General features: G+C 44.9%; 1 protein-coding gene across 7 annotated transcripts in view; it reads right to left on the bottom strand.

Annotated features, from left to right (window-relative positions):
- MARCHF8 (membrane associated ring-CH-type finger 8) overlaps positions 1–20,932 on the bottom strand; it is a 585,276-nt gene that overhangs the window by 271,954 nt on the left and 292,390 nt on the right. The window lies entirely within an intron of this gene.

The following is a 20,932-nucleotide window of genomic DNA, read 5'->3' as shown; positions in this document are numbered from 1 at the left end:
CAATGCAGGTAGGGGAGGAAGGGAGGGTTGCATGGGATGGGTCAGGTGGGTTTGTGGAACAGGTGGGCTCCCATTTGTTTCTTGTGTTATTATCATTCTTATGTTTGTCCTTCTCCCCTGCTTCCTTTTTCTTCCCCTCCACAGGGGGACAATCCTTATACCAAAGATATGCTAAACTCGTGCCTAAATTACAACAAGAGCAAACAAAACCTATACACACTGATAGTACCCCATCTAAGATATAAGACAACCAGAAGGGATCAGCTAAAACCAACACACTTTGAGCACTCCCCACTTACTCAAGAGTCTCAGGCCTTTCTTACCTTCCCCTTATGGCTAAGAATGACACCCTTTGTCTCCTCTCCTATAACACTAGAGATTTGAACCATTCAGTTAAGTGGAGGAAAATCACTGGATACACGTACAAATTCAAATGCAATCTCATACTACTCCAGGAAGCCAAGCTCGCCTCCTTGGATATTCCTCTGCTTAAAACATCTTAGTTTTCTGAGATTTTTGGACCACCAGCCCAGAAAAAGAAAAACGGAGTGTTCACAATCATCCAGACTAGAATGGAAGGTGGGTGCTAAATAAATTATCCAAATCGGGTAAAGAAATCTATGTACTAAACAACTATGCCCCAAACACTTACAACATTGGCTTCTGGAAAAACATTGACAAATTGATATCAGAGTTTCCCATTGATTCGCGACTGATCATAGGAGGCATCTTTAAATTATCACTCGATCCTGCGATTGACCGTAGCTCTAGAGCAAAGTTTAAAACCTCACCATCCCACAACCCTCACCAAATTTCAACAAAATCTGCTCCAAATTCTCTTTAGTAGATACATTGTGTATACAAAATCCTGATAAAAGGGACTATACTAGGGAACTTTTACTGAGAAATAAGGCCACCCACTGCTACACCACTTCCACGGTTTCACAGCGAATGGACACATAGGAAGCACCACCGCTGAGGCCATTATAACATTAATCCCTAAAGAGGGGAAACTCCCAAAATTACAGACCAATCTCACTTATTAATTTGGACTGTAACCTATAGGCTAAAATTCTGGCTAAGCGTATTGAAGGAATACTCCCACTACTGATCCGCCCATAGCAAGCCGGTTTCCGCAAGGGCAGACTAACCAACGACAGCGTTTGATTTTTTGTACATATTCTGCAAATAGCCAAACTCAAAAATTGCCAGGTGGCCATCATAGCACTAGATGCTGAAAAAGCATTCGATAAGGCTGCTTGGCCCTTTCTGAGACGTACCTTATCTTGCTTCAATCTAGGTGAGCCATTTATAAAAATGGTAATGGCCCTTTATTCTAATCCCAGCTCCAGAATAAGGTCTAATGGAGTAATGTCAGACTCATTTCTACTTAAGAATGGTACAAAACAAGGCTGCCCACTCTCCCCATTTCTCTTTTTGTTACCCATTGAACCACTACTAAACTCACTCAACAACAAAATTAACTCCATAGGTATAAATGTTGGGGAAGTATCCTTTAAGACAGCAGCATACCCTGACAATATTCTAATTATTACTGAGCATGCAGAGACAGCCATTACTTAAACGATGGCTAAAATTGCCGACTATGCAGCTGCATATGGATACACCCTCAATAAAGGTAAGTCGGAGGTTCACCTATTAAACATGCTATGTACGAAAGAGGTGTTGGGTGAGTCCGGTCTCGCCTGGCAACCTAAATACCTAGGACTCAAATTTAATGACAGGCTCCCTGAATCTATCCACAAAGAATCCTTAGTCCTTCAGAAAGTACAGAGCTGTTTAGAGAGCTGGTCTCCAAACTCCCTGACTTGGTGGGGCAAACTAGAATCCATTAAAATGGTTATCAAACTGATAGCCAACTATCGACTGATCCTGTTCCCCGTTTTATGCTTAGACAAATTTTTTCAAAATCTAGATCACTTAAATTAAAAACTTACTTTGGAACTCAAAGAGAGCTTCCATCTCTTTAAAGAAGACTACACTTGTCCAAACATCTGGGTGGGGCGAGCCTTGCAGACTTCAGGAAATACCGACTAGCCTTTTTAACTGCCCAAGAAGCGAAAAGGCTTAACAATGATCTTGATTTTACACTGCCATGACTCACGCTGGAACGTCAGCTAATGGATGGCTTCCCTATGATGAGCCTACTAACCAGCAATCAAACCGTTTATAAATCTCTATAAAAATCACCCTGCCTTGGATAACTTAATTTTAAACCACACTGGGCATAGCCTACTCCTATGTTGAAGTTCAGAAGCAAACATCAAACATTCTCTACAGTCCTCAATTTATGTGTAATAAAGACATAAATCAGACCCAAATCTACCCATTACCAGTTCATGGAAGTCAAAAGGAAATGCACTAATACATGACCTGGGTTCCAGATCACATCCCCAATCATTCTCTGAAATTTCCAGGAAAGTTGAACTCCCCCCTCTGACTTTTATAACTTTCTTAAATTGAAAGATGCAATCTCTAAACATAAAGCATTTCCTATTAAACATGCCTCGCTTCCGCCCTAATTCTTCTCCAAAAAGGCGAGCACACAGCTTCCAAAATTTATGCCAGACTCAAACCTAATTCCAATTCACTATGTGAAACCACAAAACTGAAATAGCTGAACAAATGGATTCAGGATTAACTATGTGACCTTACAAATATCAAATGGCACAAACTATGGTCATCCTTGTTTACCAAAAAATAACCCAAACCTTGCTCAAACCAAACTATATATCTTACATACAACGTACCTTGCTCCACACCGACTCGCAGCTCTAGGCATCTTAGATAATAAATGCTGGAGCTGCAACAATCCGCATGCAGACTTATGATATATGATTGCCCCCTGCTACATATGTTTTGGACCAAAATCCATGACCCCATCAACAATATTTTACAAACTTATCTTCCCAGGACCTTCTCACTCTCTGTATGTACCTACCATCCCGCACACCGTCTAGACCGGAGAAAAGAGGATCTACTCCTAGCTGATTTACTATTTACACTTGCACACAAAAATATCCTTTCTACCTGGAAATCACTGAGGAATGCCTCTAGCAACACCTGGTGGGGATGGCTAAGATATATTCGAGGCACACATTCCGTCCATTTTGGCTGACAAGGCCCTGTGGGACAAACTCAATAAATATTTGGAAGTGATCAACCCTCCATGAACAACACCTTTGTTTTTCTCATACATATACCATCATGCATATAAATACTGTACTCAGTGCTCGTAGTGACCACATTACACGGCTCCGCCAAGACTTACTAGGGTAGTACCTCCACACTCACAGCTCTTCCTAGTGTCAAGGAACAATCACCACACCTTTTTCCCCCCTTCCCCTCTTCTACCTACCCTACTTACTCTCTTGTTAACTTTTATAGTTTATTCAGTTCCTGCTGTATGGTTGTGCAACTATTTTGCTTTTGCCTAGCTGAACTAACAATTCAATATCTCTCCAATCCTGAAACTATATGCCTAATTACATGCATTAAGGAAGTCAGGTGACTGTTCACACGCCCACTGTCTGCTTTATACACTTAAACTTTTCAATAAAAACTTATGAAATTAAAAAAATAAAATCTAACATGTAAAAGGAGGGTAGCCCAGCAGGGGCAGCACAATAGACCAAAGAGGACAAGTGGGAGCAGACCCATGTACACGGAGAACGGGGGGAATGGGGCATGCCAGTAGTTGCAGCAAACTCACCACATAGGACAGGCCAGCATAGACAGGTGCAACAAGCTGACCCTGGAGGCCAAGCAGGAGGTGTCATGGGTACACAGGGAGAAAATGGGTGGCATGCAGGAGGTGTGCAGGGTAGGCCGGCAGGGGCAGAAAGCTAACCACAGAAGGCAGGAAGGAGACAGCAGGCGCACACAGATGAAAAACAGAGAGAAGACAGGAGGATGGCAGTCACAAGGGAAGCAAGCTGGTCATAGAGGACACGCTACTGTGGCTTGGCCACCTGCGGGAGGTGTGCCGGGCGACCCTCCCCCACTGTGCATGACCGAAGGCTGTATACAATTGGATTTGGCTGAATAGGATCAAAAACGCCCCACAGAAATTCAATATGGGCTTCCCTTTTATAAAAAAAAAAAATCACCGAAAAAACAGAAGGTTAAAGTGAAGGTAATTAGATGTTGAAATGGGTTAGAAGCTAATGTTTGTAAACCACAAACACTGAAATTCGCCAATTATAGTTCAGTGAATTAACTATAACGTGAACCCCAGCCATGCATTACTTATGACCTCACACATTACATCACTCATGACGTGTTAAATTATATCACTGATGACATCCCTGATTACAACTAAAATGACATAAGTGAAGACATTACTGATTAAAATCACTTATTACATTATCGAATGGATGTGATACATTTTTCTATATGCTTATCATACTGGAAGGGATTCAGCTATGTATATCTAGACCCAGTAGTGTTAAAGGATGTAATGTTTTGCAACATGCAGAACATGAAGTAAGTTTGTGAACCACCCACATTTAGTAGACACCATGCTCATTCTTTACTGGTAAAAAATGTAATGTCTCTGTAGATATCAATGTGATCAGCAATTTATTAAACATTGATTACCATTCAAAGAGTGTTTCATGATTACTTACCTTAATAAGATGTTCCTATTAAATACCTCACCTGACAAAGAAATGTAAGTCAACTTGTCCACATCTATGCAATAGCCACGGGTAAGGCATGCAAAACTAGGTGCTATGCACAACCTTCTACAGTTTGCAAAAATACCTTACCCTTCACTTCAGAGGTCAGTCCCCCAACAACCTACACCACTGCAGAACTTCAGAGATTAGATTTCTGTAGGAGAAACTGTGTTAACTCAGTACTAGTGGACTGTATGGGCCCTGTCACTTGCCTCTTTTGTAAACAGCACCTTCTCCCGGTAAACCTAGGAATCAGAAAGACGAAAGAGAAGTCAGATACACTTTTAAGTCTGAAAGCAGGCCTAATCAATGTTCACTAACTCCCTATATATGACCTGATTGAAGAGTAGCATTTAGCTATCCTCTTTATCACTGAAATCTGCCTTAATTATGAATCCTGTTCAGGCCTGCAACTGGCCTTCCCCCAAATTATGCCTTTGTACATCTAGATGGAGAGGGGCAGAAAGTTGCCTTAGCATTTAGAAAATCACCTAAATGTACTATGTTCCAGGTCAAAGAATTGACAGGAGCTGAGGTCCTTGGCTTCTGGATTTCTCCTGCCACTCACTGTAACTTCACAGGGGCCCTGTTGTATTGACCCTGGGGTATGCAGGCAACTTCAGCAAAGCTATCACCCAAGCACTTGCTCACAAATCATTAACTATGCTAACTTTACCATCTTGGGTGATATGAACATTCATTTAGACAATCCCATTGACAGCTCTGCACAGACACGGACCAATATATTTGCGAGCGTCAGCTTATCTATGGCCCCCATGGGACCAACACATAGAGCAGGGCACATAATCAAAGCTATATTTTCCAATATGATTATTAATCTTGAAAAGCCTTGTGAAGTCCCTTAATGCCATTTCTTACTTCTCTTCTCCTGGCCCTGGTCTGCTCCAGAGAACAAGAGGGGAAAAAGTTCCTCCGTGCTGAAACCGTGCCTGGAACAAGGTCAATATACCCTCACTGAAGGATATTTTATTTTCTACCAAACCAGTACTAAGTGGAGACACTGTGTCAAATAAGGAGACAGTGAACAACAGGCTATCAGAGACTGCCAATATGGTTGTCCTTGAAACCAGATCAGGAACTATCAGACAGCGTCCCTCCGCCTGCTCGTTCACTACCGAAATAGGGGGAGAAAAGAAGGAGTGTAAAAAAATTATGACGACTATGGAGGAAATACTGCTCTGACAAAACCCGATACAAAGCTGCCTTGAGTACCTAACATAAAAATCTGAAGCTTGCTCTCCATACCTTTTATTCCCAATTAAGGGAGCTAACAACAATGCAAAATAATTATTTAAAATTGTGACAGACTTTCCAGAAGCTAAAATCACTGCTCTCCCCGCTTGAGATGAACTCCACCCTATGTACTTTTTGAAGTGAAAATGTTAACGATTCAGAACAATCTCACAGCAATGAGGGATAATGAGCTCATGGATGATGCTCAAGCTGTACGAATGTCACAGTTCAGGGCAAGTTGTCACAGTTTATACCTCCAAATTAATCTGAATTAACAGGGTTCTTTGCCAAGTGAAAATCAGGCCTCCCCTAGGAACCCTTCCTCCCGCAGATGGAAGGCAAATACAAGAAATCTTAAGCACAATCTACCAGGACCTTTTCACTACCTAACTAAGGTCTGGGACAGTCCCCGCTTCATGGAAAGGGCAAACGTCAACCCCTTCATTAAGAAGCCTAAGGCGGATCCTGAAATCCTTGCTAACTTTAGACCGCTCTCAGGTCCCGGGGGTCTCGAAGATCATTGAGAAGATTGTAAATACCCAACTGTCGGCTTACCTGAACATCTTCAATCGGCTCCACCTCTCACAGTCTGGCTTCAGGGTTCTCCACTGAACAGAAACAGTGCTTATGGAGATAACAGACTCTAATAAATTTGTGCTGGATGTCGGTCAAAACACAGCCATAATTCTATTAGACCTCTCTGGCGCGGTCGACCAGATCTCCTATTAGATCCTTTTGCATCACCTGGCAGCTACTGGGGTGGAGGGGCAAGCTCTACCTTAGGTAAGTTTCTATTTGGAGCACAGAGAACAGGCAGTGTGGCTTAAACTGTTCTTTTCTAAGGAGAACACCTTAAGTTTGGAGTGCCTCAGTGTTCTGCCCTGAGCCCAATGCTTTTTAATATCTACATGACGGCACTGGCATATCTTATTGAATCATTTGGTATCCAAGTGGTGTCATACTCAGATGACACCCAGCTTCTGATAACCTGTGACAATAATACCACTCAATCTAGGTCAAAATTTACTGTGCGCATAGTAACAGTAATGGGGTGGCTTAAGGCCAACCTGCTCCAATGTAACCCAGAGAAAACGGAAGTCCTTTGGTGCCAACCCCTTGCCCGTCTGGTTAGGGGTATGACCCATGGAGGTAGCTAAGAATCTAGGGGTGCTCATTAACACTCACCTATTTTTCAAAGCCAAGATCACAGTGGTGGTTAAAACCTCCTGCTGGATTCGGAGGATGTTGAGAAAATTGCAGAACCTCCTGCCGTGGGATGCTCTGAACAGTAGTTCCAGGACTTCGTCAGATTGTACTTTCCCGACTGGAGTAAGCAAACATACTGTACCTAGGGGTACCGCATGATGAAATTCATCAACTACAAGTGGTGCATAATACGTCAATTTGCCTCTTATTTAAGCTTACCAAGCATGCCTCCTTCTCGCAATACCATGACCAGCTGCACTGGCTACCAGCTAAAAAGAGGATCAGATTCAAGGCACTGATAGTGGCACATGCCACCTTTTATAAGACGAGAACCAAATACATGTCCACAAGAATGGTGGAATACTGCCACAAAAGAACTTCATTTTCACAATCCGTAAGGTTGCTAATGATTCCTTTCACCACATGGCAGAAATGGTGTGCAGAGGAGAGAAGTGATCTGCTAGATTACCAAGGCTGTCGATAGCCAGTAGGCAGTTATACTTAGGATAAACTTTTCCCACAGACAAAGCCTTTTTTGTTTTGAGTGTAACTTTTGGTTTGGTTGATGAATTTGACGACATTTTCACAACTAGTATGCAAGTTACTTGAGCTGCTGTCTCGAAAGTTTTGGGGTGATTCGTCAAGTAGAGGAGGGTGTATCCCAAAACATTTTTTCTCATGCAATGTCTATGGGGATTTTGCAATTCTCAGACATGGCTACAGCCCAAATCCTTGAAAGGATTTACACCAAATTTGGGAGAAAGCTAGAAGACGGTCTAGAAAGAGTGCATTTTGTAATTTGGTGTAAATCTGTTCAGTAGTTTTGGAGTAATTAAAGGAAAAAATATAGATATCTAGGGACACAGATCCTTTGAGGATCGACCTGTGGGGGGATCCTCGGATCCGAAGGGAAAGTAAGGCCCTGATTGGCTGGCCACAACCTGAAAGGAAAGTTGTGGCCACCTTTTACGTTTGTGATTGGCCCAGGGGAGGGAAAAATAAAGGGAGAAATCAGACAAGGGGTCAGGATGTAGGTATCCTGACCCATAAGACACATGGAGGAGTGCGTGGATCAGTGGATTCACTGCAGCACTCAGCATGACTCCCAGTGTAAATCTGCAATAGATCCGCGGATCTGAAGCACAATGAAAAAAAATACCCCCCCTCCTAAGAAACTGTACCTTGTGCCGTTAAGTAACTTTAGGCAACGAGCTTAAGTTTCTTAACAGAAGTATAACTATTACTGCTGAATTTCTACGGTATTGTGTGGGTAAAACATAAACCTAACTATAATATCCCTGTAACCTTTGTTTTTTTCCCAATGTAAGGGCATGCAAATCACCAACTTATAACTGCAGGGCATTGCCATAATTGTTAACATCTAGTTGAGCATTTTGCTATGTATTTTGCAGCCATGTTTGGATCATGGTTTTATTTTGATGAAATGCTTTCATCATTCTTAGCTTCTGCTTTTATGGTGATTGCAAATCTGAAATAAACTGTTAATAATACTTACAGTAGAAGTAATGTTTTCTCAGTTTCAATAAGACACACCAAGCCAACCCTTGCTGTCGCTGGACAAGCTTCTATCACGAGAAGAACACATGCTGTAGAGTTAGCAGCAGGTCAAGCTTGCATACAATCCACAGGAAAGGTACCAAGCAAGCATCAGAGGCACAGGCTACCTTTTCTGCCCCAACCCAGTCGTAAAAGAAGCAGAAAAGGTACAGGGAGCGCTTAGATAGAGACGTTCAAACAACAAGCCTAACAGTCTGCCCGGGAAAAGAATGTATGCCACTAAAAACGGCCTAAAAACAGATAAAAACACGCTTTTTAGCGCAATGGTTGTGACCTTGGGAATGGTAGTGAAGCAGATGATGGGATCTCTGATTGAAGTTCTTTCAGCCTTTGAAGTGGAAGAGCCTTTGTCTTTGATTAATGGATAGGAGAAAAGCATATATAAAAAGACCTTCTTTTACAGCGTGTTGGTACTCTTCGCTTTATGGAAGTGTATTCTGAAACATTTTCACCATGTTTACTAGGTGCTATGGAAGTTTAGCCCATGCATCATACAAACGCAGATTCAAAATTCAATGTAGGCAACGCCAGGTCAAAACGCTGCTTTAGGGACATACCTCATTCAAAGATTCAAGGCCAATAACTCTATTATTTTAGAGAGCAAAGAAGAAGGGCTTGAATAGCTGTTCCAGTTTAATCATTTTAACCCTACTGGGCACAATAATGAAAGAAGAAATTTAACATTTTTGTGAAACCCAGTTTGTTTTTAAAACTTTATTAAAATGTAAACAAAAATAAAGCACACCTTGCACAAATTAAACCTTTCGCTGCTAGGCCTTTTACCCCACTTGTGCTAAGCCTTTTTCTGGCTAGTTGGGTAGTTCATACTTAGGCCTCCATAACGTTTTGACACATAAGCAATTCACACCAAATTTGAGTCCTTTTTTTCTAACATTGGAGGGATTCTAACGGTACCCAGGGTTTGTGGATTCCTTTGGAGGGAACCAAGAAATAAGCCAAACTAGGTCTACGTTTTTTGTTTTTGGGGGGGGGGGGGGGGGGGAGTTAGGAGGGGATGCGAAAAAGAATGCTGCAGAAGAAAGTGTTTGCAATTTTTCCTGCAAATGGCATCAACGAAAGGTTTGGGGTGCTAAAATCACCATCTTCCCAGCTTTCAGGGACAGGCAGACTTGATACAGAAAAACACATTTTCTAACACAGTTCTGGCTTTTTACTGGGAGGTAGCCCATTTTCCCTATTTTTTGTGTGTTTTTAACCTCCCTCTAGTTTGTGGTGGATATGGATGTGAAACCCACGGTGGATCCTGGAGAGCTACACACGTCTTAAAACTAAACAAAATTCTGAAACTAGCAAAGGGTCATTGGTGTAGATCCTTCAAGGTTTTCTCAAAGAAACCAAGTGTTGAAATAGAAACATATTGAACATTAGAGGGGAAAAAGGCATTTACTACAACATTTTCATTTGTAACTTCACATCATAACGGCTGATTCAGAAAAGCTGTATACCATTACATCTGCTGGACCCTTCTGTGTGTGGGGATATAAAGGGTTTGTGGGTTTTGGAAGAACTTGAGATACGAAGAGCCAATAACTGAGCTCCGCCTTGGATTGGTTTTTCATTGTGTACCAGGTATACAGCAATTCATATGGTAAAATATAAATAGTGAAAGTAGGTATCAAGGTAACCTTTTCACTTGCGAAATGGGCACAAGAAAGGAGGTTAGAAGCAGGGGCTATTTGCACATCTCTGAATTTGTAGGTACCCGTACTAGCATGTTAATTAGAGGGTATTTCTCCAAATTACATCTTTCTTAAACTTTGTCGCAAGTTTGGAAGGTGCAGATGCAGAGAAATCCAACTGGTAATAACACGTATTCCACTATCCTGTGTTACCCTATGTCGCCTAAGAAAAATGGTACGACACCAGGTTGTTTTACCTAGAATCCCTTGCAAACCTCAAACTCTGACAAAAAAAAAAACAGTTCCCTCACATTTCTGTGGTGGAACATTCTGGAATCTGCACAGAGCCACAAACTTCCTCCCACCCAGCATTCTCCTAAGTCTTCTAATGAAAATGGTACCTCGCTTTTGTGCGTAGGCCTAGTGCCTGCAACAGGAAACGGTCCAAAGCCTAACATGGATACATCAAATTTTTCCACGCAAAGCTGATGCGTTGTGTGCACAGTGGGTAGCTACAGTTTTTGGGCTACACCTAAGCCGGCACCTAGGGAAACCTTGCATACCTGTACATGTTTGAAAACTAGACACGTAAGGGATTCCAGGAAGGGGTGACCTGCATGACTCTAACCGGGTTATTTTTCCCAGAATCCCTTGGAAATCTCAAACTTGAACTAAAAAACACATTTTCCTCACATTTCTGTGAAGGAAAGTTCTGGAATCTCTGCACAGAGCACAAACTTCCTCCCACCCAGCAGATTCCTAAGTCTTTTGATGAAAATAGTACTTCACTTGTGTGTGAGGACCTAGTGCCTGCAACAGGAAACGGCCCAAAACGCAACATGGATACATCAAACTTTTCTCAGTGGGTTTTGGGCCCTACCTCAGCCAGCGCCTAGGGAAACCTTGCAAACCTACACATTTTTTAAAACTAGACAACTCGGGGAATCCAGGGAGGGGTGACTTGCATGGATCCTATGAGGTTTTTTTAACCCAAAATGCCCTGCAAACATCACATTTTGCCTGAAATCATGCATTTTCCTTACATTTCTGTGATGGAAACTTACGAAATCTAAAAGGTGTGGCTAGGCCTAGTGCCAGTGACAGGAACTTATCAAACCAAGGACAATGGCAGTTCCTGTGTTGGGCCTCCTCCTATAGACTGGATCTGTTCCTGTCGCTAGGTACAACCACACAAGTGGCACAGCATTTTTATCGGCATAAGTGAGGCAATGCTGGGTGGTAGAAATTTTGTGGATTCTTGCAGGTTCTGGAAGTTTCCATCATAGAAATCTGAGGGAAAATGTGTATTTTTAGTCCAAATTTGAGGTTTTCAGGGCATTGTGGTAAGAAAACTGTGTGGGATGGATGTGAAGCACACCACCCTTGACTCCCCCAGATGTCTAGTTTTCAGATTTGTCTGGGTCTGGTAGGTTCTTCCAGGTGGCAGCCTACCCATCATACTGCGAGGCTTCCAGGTGGCAACCTCCCAGTATCACCCCACCATTGCAAGAGGGATGATACTGGGAGTTAGCCAAACTCTCCTAGCCTAATTTGTAAAAACAACACTCAAAAAATCAACTATCCTTTTGTTTGCCATTGGGTTGAGACGCTTTAGTCCGCAAGGGAGCAGAAGGACTGTTTCTCCATTTTTGAGGGGGTGGGGGCATGCCCATGCACTCAGCCCTACAATAAAAGTAACCCCTGGTGTCCAGTGGGCTTTCTGAAAGGGAAACAGCCCTCGCCGATACAAATCAAAAACAAAAAAATAATCCCTAGTGTGGTAATTGGCCCCATCTTCCCCATTCCCTCCAGGAGGCAAAAAGACTGTTTCCCTCTTTTTTGGGGGGTGGGGGGGTGAGTGCATGGTTATGCCCATGCTGGGCAGTCCCCACCCATAAAAAAATGAAAAAGTAATCCCTGGTGTCTAGAGGGCTTTCTGCCTCACAGGGGTGAAGAATGGGCCAACTGCCCACATTTGTCTCACCCCCCTCCCTCCAGGGGGACAGAATTACTGTTTCCCGTTTTCTGGGGGGGAAGGGGTGGACATGGCCATGCACATGCTGGGCAGCCCCCACCCGTACAAATAAAAAAAATAAAAATAAAACAATAATCCCTGGTGTCTAGTGGGCTATTTGCCCCCTAAGAGAGGCAGCTAGACTTTCTTTTTTTGGGGGGGTGAAGGGGACATGGCCATGCAAGGAAGCCCCCACCCTTACAAATAAAAAAAATTAGAGAGTGTAATCCCTGATTTCTAGTGGTTTTCTGCCCCCCCCCCCCCCCAACCCCAGGGGGGCAGAAAACAGTCAAAATAATGCCCCTATTATAGGGAGTAGCCCTTGCCTAAGGGGCCGCTCGCTGCTCCAAAAAGAAATCCCTGGTGTCTAGTTGGGAGGATCCCTGCTTTTAGATTGCATTCCTTGGGCGATCCCCAAGCCGTGATCCTCTTGGGAAAGGTATCATTGGAAAGGTGAGACCCACCCCCTTAAAATGATACCTCTCCCGTGTGATTCGGTACTCGGTGGATTGAGATAGCCACCCTGAGCACTGAAGCAATGAAAGTGAAATGAGCTCATAGACTCATTTCACTTTCACTGTAATGACCTCAAGGCACTGTGCGCGTTGATTGTCATTACAGTGAAATGCCTTTGCTCTAGAGGCTCAAAAATAAAAAAGAAATCCCCCTGCTGTAAACAGCAGAGAATTTAGTGCTTGTGTAATGAGGACGGAACGGTTCCGTCCTCAGCACTCGAGCTCCTTTGCTGAGGACGGAACCATTAAAGAGGTTAAATTTAAATATATACATATATGTTTGTGTATGTTTGTTGTGTGTTTTTGGCTACCTAGGCAGAAACTACACAATTCTTAGAAGAAGCGGAATACGCAAACGAGAATCCTCTTCCACCTGCTATTCCAAAGGATGCTTGAACTGTTAGTAGGGGTTTCTGCCTCAAGCCCCTCTTATGCTCCTGGTGGCTACATAAGACAGAAAAGCACGGGCAGGCTGCTTTGGTGCAACACACGAGAATGAGATGAAGCACTTGGCATGTTGCTGCCCTGGCAGCACACTAGTGAAACGGCCAAATCCAAGTTACCCTTCTGTCCCCACCTCTCCATGCAAGCACAATACTTCTTAGCTGTCACGCCCTTTGTAGCTTATATACTGAGGCATCCACCTTTCCTTCTAGAATGCCCTTCAATACAACTTCCAATTTCATAAGTTTAGAATTATATTTCAGGGTAAAAAGAGACACTGTAGTGAAAGGAAACAAACTTTACTTCCATTGTTTTGAGTAGGAGAGCAGCTTGTGGCAGATTTGATAGTTCTACTTTTATGTAGTTTTAGCCCAGCTCTTCTCTGACCTCTGGGACTTGCGAAAAGCAGCTGTTATATAGGTCCTCAAAAGTTAACTTTCATTATGATATCGCTCCCCACTCTCCCAGCAGTGATGTCACTCAGATCATAAAGGTCATGCAGTTAAAGTGAAAGGGGAGTAGAGCTATTTCCCATGTCACGCAGGTCTTGCAGGCAGGGTGTAAAGACATCAGAAAATTCACTCAGGTCAAACTGATTTTGCAGGCAAAGGAAAAGACAGCAGAGCATTCACTCAGGTCACACTGATTTTTCAGGCAAACCAAAAGACAACAGAGCTACTACTTCGGTCACACAGGTCTTGAAGGTATTAAATTGGTTTGCATTTAATTTGTAGCATTTATAACATAGCACTTCAGCGCCATGCCTCTAATGAGACGGCTGGCAAATAAGTCCACTGGTGTAACGAGGACCCTGTACACCCTGTACGTTACAACATCATCTTCAGTTCAAGCGTCAATGCAGTTACACGTTTTACGGATTTGAAGAGCAAGGTCTCTCAATTCTAGAAATAGTTGTAATGGGTAAGAAGCAGAGGGAAGGCCGATCTCGTCGTTTCCATCGATCCGCACGTGGAACAGAACGTCATGAACTTACCAGCCAGAAACACTGGTCACTAAGGGTTAAGTGAACAAAGAGTAAGCCCTTACATGAATGCCACAGTCTTAACGCTTAAAGACTGGGTGCCCCCGGAATGTGATTCCATGGCTGAAGATTCCCACAACACATGGGCGTAGGAAGTGTGGGGGACCCGGGGGATTTGTCCCCCCAGATTTTGGAGTGGGGGACACACGGGGGACAAGGGTGGGGGGGACGAGGGGACAGAAGAATTTTCCCTTCTGTAATTCGCAGGGCCATTAGCGCATGAAAGCGCTACCTATATGGCCCTGCACTTGACCTGTGACCTGGCTCCAGGACACTCGCCCTCTGCCCTTTTGTTGTGCTGCAGCACACAAGGGATTCTTTCTCACCTTGCTGCCACAGCTGCCTGCAGTCTGCACTTCTGAGAACAAAGGGAGAGGAGAGGCCCTTTGTTGATTGCTGTTTGCATCCTGTCCCTCCTGAGCCCTACCCTTCCCTTGAAAATCTAACCCTGAAGACAGCAGCAAGATTTGAGATGGTAAGGAGGTTTGGGTAATTAAATAAAGTATTGCCAAGTAACTCCCTTTTCTTTTTAAATCCAGTGCTGTGTTGCAGAGTATGTCCCTTTCTAAAAACAATATTATTGAGTTACTGTGAGATACGAGCAGGGCAGGCTTCAGTGCGCTAGTGGCACCCTGTGCGCCAATGTTTGTTAGGGCCCCCGTTTCTGTCGCCTCTCTCTCTCACTCTCTTCTCTCCTCTGTCTCCAGCTTGCCTGCCCCAGTGCTAATTATTGTCCCCTAAGTTGACATCCTGCCCCCCCCAACATTTCGGTCCCCAGTCTCTCTCTCAGCCTTCCTGGTATTTGTGAAAGCCTGCTCTAAAGGCCAGGGGCTGTCTGTAAATCTCATTTCCTGCCAATGGCCTGTGGATGCGAAGCCAGCACTGTGGCAGCTCACAGGCTTTACGGGACTTCACAGGCTGTGGTGGAAGAGAGCCTGGCACTGCTGGATAGACGGCGGAGAGACTAGCACACAGCATGGGTTCCAGGAAGAACCAGATGGCCTGAGAGATGGACAGGGCTAGGTAAGGCAGCAAGGCCGGCTCTAGGGCGATGCAACCAGTGCCGCTGCATTGGGTGCTGACTTAGGATGGGGGCACTGTGTTTGCAAGTATATTGTGACTTTAAAAGCACCTGCTGGGTGTTCCTTGCCACCAACAGTTTTCAGGCAACAATAAAAATCTCAAGATAATTCCAGTGATTAATGGTCTTTCTGGAGAGAGATTGAAGTTTTGTCTAGTCGGAGTTTTGACTCATCATAACGTACAGGGTTACTATGCCTGCTACAAAGAACATCTACATGCAGATCACAAAGTCTATATAATGTGAATAGGTCAGTGGGTTACTGCTTTTGTCAGATGCAGGAAAGTACCATCTTTTTGACATGGTTACCCCCACTTTTTGCTTGTTGTCAGTATGTTTTGACTGTGTTCACTGGGATCCTGCTAACCAGGACCCCAGTGCGCTCTCCCATTCAATTTGGTTGCTTGGACCACACACACCCCACATTTGGCATAGTGGTGCCCCTTATAAGTCCCTAATATATGGTACCCAGGGCATTGGGGGACCAGGGATTCCCCATGGGCTCCAGCATGTATTATGCCACCCATAAGAGCCCATGTAAACTGTCTCTGCAGGCCTGCCATTGCAGCCTGTGTGAAAAGTTGCATGCACCCTTTCACTTCAGGTCACTGCACCAGGTCATTGTATGTCACCCCATTGGTAGGCCCTCCTAGCCCAGAGGGCAGAGTGAAAGTACCTGTGTGTGAGGGCACCTCTGCAGGAGCAGAGGTGCCCCCACGAACTCCAGTTCCATTTTCCTGGACCTCGTGAGTGCGGGGATGCCATTTTACACATGTACTGGACATAGGTCACTACCCATGTCCAGCTACATAATGGTAACTCCGAACCTGGGCATGTTTGGTAACAAACATGTCAGAATCATACCCCAATCCTATTGTCAGTATTGTTTGTATGTTTCCATGCACTTTGGGGGCTCCTTAGAGGATCTCCAGCATTGCTCCTATCAGCTTTCTAGGGTTTTCCGGGCAGCCCATGTTGCTGCCACCCCTCAGACAGATTTCTGCCCTCCTTCTGCTGCTTGAGCAGCTCAGGCCCAGGAAGGCAGAACAAAGGATTTCCTTTGGAAGAGGGAGGCAGCACCCTCTCCATTTGGAAATAGGTGTTACAAGGCTTGGGAGGGGTAGCTTCGCCAAGCTAATGGTATGCTCTGAAGGGCACATTTGGCGCCCTCCTTGCATAAACCAGTCTGTACCAGTTCAGGGACCTCAGCCCCTACTCTGGTGCGAAACTGGACAATGGAAATGGGCGTAACCACTCCCCTGTCCATCACCACCCCAGGGGTGGTGCCTGGAGCTCCTCGAGGTGGCCACTTGATTCTGCCATCTTGAATCCAAGGTGGGCAGAAGCCTCTGTGAGCATCTGAGTGGCCCCTCCTAGGTGGTCACCCTGCTAAGTGACCAATCCCCCTTTCTGGGCTATTTAGGGTTTCCCTCTTGGGTGGGTCCTCAGATTCAATGTGCACGATTCCAGCAGGACTCCTCTGCAAAGTTTACTTTGACTTCTGGCCACTGGAACCGCAACTGGACTTTACAGGAACCTACAATCTGCAGCTCCAGCAGCAACTTCACCCTGCAACATTGTTTCTTCGGCTCCTTCCAGCAACTGCAACATTAGCCCGGCTGTGCTTCCTCTGAGGGCAGCAAGTCTTCAGTCTGCATGAGAAGAAAGAAGGAAAATTCCTTGGAGTGAAGGAGTCACTTACCTGCATCCGCAGGCACCAACTGCAACAACGACCGGCTGCGTGGATCTCCTCTCCTCCTGAGCTGCGTGGATCCTGCATCGGGGAGATAGTCTGGAGTGGTCTCCTTGGTCCTCTCTACCAGCTGTCCAACTTTGGAGTAGGTAGGTCCTTGCCTTCCAATGCAGGACAGTACCCCCATGCACCTCATCTCTTGCAGCTACCAAGGCCTGTTGTTATCCCCTCCAAGGGATCTTCAGGCTCCATGTAGCCCCAGCCCCCAGCACTCTTCTCTGTGAAGCACATCCCTCAACGTGCTTCGCCTGCGACGTGGGACCTCTCTTCAGGTGTGCTCCGTGGGCCTCTCTGCAGCTCGTGGGCTCCTTGCCTGTAGGTTTTCTGTGGGGGCTGCCTCTCCTTCTCCAGACTCTCTGCCTTGCTGAGGGTCACCTAGGACTCCCCTCCACTGGTTGAGTCCCCCTGGTCCTTGCTGGTCCCCGGCAGCTCCACTTTTGTCCTACTGCGACATTTGCCTTTGCCAAGGCTTGCTGTTGGGTTTTCCACACCACAGACTGACTGCAATTCTTCATCCGGCGGGGGACGTCGACTGCATCACCTAGGAACTCTTCATCTGCTCTAGTGCTGCATTGCTGACCGTCTTCGTTTCCCCGTCGACCAACTCCTGCAACCACAGATGGGTGGGTAGTGGCTCCTGCCACGACCAGACACCCCTACGTAAACTGGATTTGGTCCCCTTCTTTTCCAGGTCTTCCTCTTCCAAGATCCACCTCAAGTTTCTTGCAGTCTGGCCTGCGTTTTGCAATATCCTTCTCTGAAGTCCTTTTGGTGGGTTGGGGGAAAAACCAGTAGCTTACCTCTTTTCTCCTGGTCCCTGGGGGGGCATTCTGGTACTTACCTTTGGGGTTTCCTAGTTCCTGCAGCTCCCCTCTACTGATTCCACTTCCTTGCGTGGGGAACCGGCTTTCGCATTCCACTTTTTAAGTATATGGTCTGGTCCCCTCTAGGCCTTCAGTATTTCCTAATGCTTTTCACTGTTTTCTATTGCTTTTTATGGCAATTTCTGATAGCTACTGTACATATAATAGTGTGCTACTTACATCCTGCTGGAGTATTGCCTATCTAGTGTTTTACTGTTTGTGTTACTGTAATAAGGAACCTTTATTTTCGTAACACGTGTTTCTTTCATGTGCTGTGTGACTACAGTGGTATTGCATGATCTTTGCATGTGTCCTAGATAAGTCTTGGCTGCTCATCCACAGCTACAGACACTGTCTACACTTTACTAGGAGGGCATACCTGGACCTGGTATAAGGTGATAATACCATAGGTACTCACCACACACCAGGCCAGCTTTCTACATCAGAGAGCTCCTTTTTTGTCCCCTGCAATTTATCAATTAAAACTGAATATAGAACAGTGAGCAATGAACTCATCAGAGAGCTGCATGCAAACATCAAGGTATAGATTAGAGCGTTATGATTTCCCCCCACTTTTTCATTAACTTAATGTTGCAAAACAAGTTAATTTGAGTGCACATCAATTCTTATTATTAAAGAGAGCCCCCAACCATGGTGTTATGTTTTAAATTCTGAGTTTGCGCTTCTCCAGATAAAGCACTCTTAAACTATACCTGCTACCAGCATGGATGACCTATGAACCTACACATTGTAGTCCTCTGCCTTATGTAACATTTCATATACATTGATTTACACATATATGATGATTGTCTCTGCTTAATGTCTGTGTGATGTAAAGTGCTTTGAAACCCTAGACTGGTATGAGGGCTGAATGATGGAACAACACATGCGTATATCATGCATGCCTTAACATCGCGGTCTCAACAACAACTGTGTCTTTACTACTCATGCCTTTACAACAAATTTCACTGTAAAAGAATGTTTGGTAAAGGAACATGCGTAGTAAATTCTCCCCGCCCTGCCCCCTTACACCGGATACCATACTCCACCCTGCCCAATCAGTTAAAACTGTCCCTGTCCTGAGCCCTAAACCCCCCCGCCCTGAGCCCTAAAAGTGACCCTGCCCTGTCCTAAAATCTACCCGCCCCCCACTCTGAACCCTAAAACCTACCCTGAACTGCGCTAAAAACTACCTTGACGCCCCTGCCCCGAACCCTAAAACCTACCCCGCTCTGTCCTAAATACTACATGACCCCCACCCTGTACCCTAAAACCTACCCCACCCTGTCCTAAAAACTACCCCGACGCTACACTGTCCTAAAAATTAACCCAACCTCCCACCCTAAACCTGGCAACATCCCTACCTACCTCTCTCTCCTATGCTTCTTCCTGTTCCACCCGGACAGCTAGACCGCTCTCTATGCTGTAACCACGCATTTGCGTGGTAAAGACATGTGTGGTAAAGGCATCCACGCTAACCCCATATTTGTGGTAATGGCAGCATGGCCAATGCATTGCATTGCGTTGTAAGGGATATTTCCCGGTATGAGTGGTGCTATAACACTAATGAAATGCATCTGAGAGAGAGTGGTGATGGATAATAGTGAGGGAATCCGTGGCGGAGGTGGTCACTGGGGGGCGGCAACAAACAATGTCACACAGGGCGCCACCAGCACTAAGGCCGGCCCCGTCAGAAAGCACAGCAGTTCATAGGAAGGCGGCAGCACAGAGACTGCCACTTGACAGTCAGACAAGGACCTACCAGCTATCATAGGCCTTACTGGACTTAACAGGCAGGCGGGGGCCAGAGACTGACACAGCCTGACTAGAAAGAAAGCTTCCAACAGGCAGCACAGTGCATGGCAGGCAGCACAGGAATCGACAGGAAGCACTGCGCCCAGCAGGCAGTGCAGGCCTCTTAGGACTTTACACAGGCAAACAGCAGCACAGAGATTGTCGCTGCTTAATAGGCAGCCAAGGGCCCAGCAGACAGGGAATTTGCAGGCCGCACAGGACTCGACTGGAAGCAGCCGCCTCCCTCCATCACTCCCCCCGCGGCAAACATTCTGGGTGCAAACTGTGCTGGGGGCCCACCTCAAGGTTGTCCCTGTCCCCCCCAGAAATGTTGTGTCTCCTATGCCCCTGCCACAACAGTCAATTTTCATTAACAAACAGCGAGGGTTGAAGCTGTATTATAAGGAGCTATTTTACCATCAGGCGCAGTATTAATCCAAATAATAATACTGAGTAATACAACCTGCCAGTGAAATAACAAGTTTGAAGTGAGTACGGATTATAAAAACATCCATAAATGAGTATGTCACAGCATAATTAGCATAACATTAGATTCATAGTATAAGACAAACAAAAAATACAAAGATACCTATTTCACACGGGATATTCAGGAGGACTTTAAAAATAAGCACAAATAGGGATGGAGCATGCAGGACCACTTCATTAGCGGTAAAAAGGGGCATGTGGTTTGCCAACAGCTTAATGGCACTATTTACTCGCTTAATCTTTGAATAACATTTAACCCACTTGCTTGTCTATTCAATAAGAACTTTTCTTTCTTACAGAGAATAACTAGGCGGATCACAGATGTGCGCCCAGAGAAGTGCTTAAATTCAGTAAATCAAAGTGCTTTAGGCGAAGGTACTTAAATTAGGTTTATTTATGGAAGCACCCAATGAAAGAAAAATGAGATCTAACGTGTGCCCTTGCACACTACTTAAAATGGCTACTATATTCCTTGCTGTATCCTTGTGAATGTATAGCTATAATGTGGCACCTTTGATGGCTATTTGTCCCCTCGTTGTAATACCAAGAACACCAGAGCCAT

Source organism: Pleurodeles waltl, chromosome 6, assembly GCF_031143425.1.
Source record: "Pleurodeles waltl isolate 20211129_DDA chromosome 6, aPleWal1.hap1.20221129, whole genome shotgun sequence".
NCBI classification, from domain to species: domain Eukaryota; kingdom Metazoa; phylum Chordata; class Amphibia; order Caudata; family Salamandridae; genus Pleurodeles; species Pleurodeles waltl.
This window is presented reverse-complemented; position numbering and strand designations above follow the sequence as displayed.